The sequence below is a fragment of the Oculina patagonica genome, chromosome 1 (assembly GCF_052425735.1).
Source record: "Oculina patagonica isolate OP01 chromosome 1, crgOcupat, whole genome shotgun sequence".
Taxonomy (NCBI): Eukaryota; Metazoa; Cnidaria; class Anthozoa; order Scleractinia; family Oculinidae; genus Oculina; species Oculina patagonica.
Window position 1 is genome coordinate 41,066,614 of NC_135758.1, and position 1,102 is coordinate 41,067,715.

General features: G+C 42.8%; 1 pseudogene; it reads right to left on the reverse strand.

The window, feature by feature from the left end:
- LOC144630520 (uncharacterized protein KIAA1958-like) lies at positions 1–808 on the reverse strand (annotated as a pseudogene).
- Positions 809–1,102: the final 294 nt, after the last annotated feature.

Here is a 1,102-nt window from a genome sequence, read left to right on the forward strand (position 1 = left end):
TTGAACTCCAAGTACTCGACTCCGCTTGCCGTTTTCAGTAGCTTACTCCCTAGCACATATCACGATGTTCTTGGCACCCACAGAGTCCGAAGTGAAGAGTGTTGTTTAGCCAGAGCGTGTTTAGAAGTGCCTCGGGACTACACATACCGAGCAAACCCTTCTCGCACAATATTCGCTTGTCAAAGCTACCGACGCTTTCGGTTTATTTTCTTTTCGTTGCTTTTTTAGCTGCTTTTGTTTAGACTGTAGAACTTTCCTGGTTTTCTCAAACACCAAGTCGTTGATTATGCTTACAGAATAGCTCTTTTTCTTCAGATGTCTTTCGAAGCTAGCCACTAAACTTCGAAGAGAAGTCGGCTCGTATTTATTTCCATCTTTGGTGCGGACGGCAATGATGAATTGGCTGATGTATTCATTCAGCTCAACAGCCGGAATATCTTCTATTTTTCTGTCTTCGTTCTTCGTTATCAAAAATCTTTCAAGCAATTTTACATCTCGTTCAGTTTTTTGAGCGGTGTTTTTGTTTTCCTGTTCTAAAATGAATTCTTCAACTGAAGAAACAGAAGCAAACCTTCCCTCGGCCATTTTTCAAAGCGCGGGTTTTCTTGTCGGCAACGGCTGTGGGATGACGTTTCCTTCAATACGTTCATTCATCACCAGTGAAAATTCGTCGTTCGCGTTGCTAATTGGACGAACGATATTTTTTCACAGTGAAATTTTGTCGTTCGTGCTCCTGATTGGCTAAGCTCTGAATCAGTACGATTTTTACTCCCTACGATTTTCATGAGTAAATCTCAGTACCTATGAAATAAATTCACTTTTCCGGCTAGGCTATTACAACGTTGATTGCTAGTCGATCGCGAGTAAACAACGTTAAGCTTACATTTTCTTTTTCGATCGTTGAACAACTTCTGAAACTCTTCACCAGGGGGGCTGGCAGCGAGGTCTGGGACGAGTTTCGATGATCGCCCCAGTTCGCCCCAGTTAAGAAATATGGCCGAGTGGGACTAAGTACCGGTTTAATTGAAAACAAAGATGGCGGAAGTTTATGGCGGACGGTCGTTTGCGAAGGTTCATAAACGTTTCGAGAACTGTTTCCACG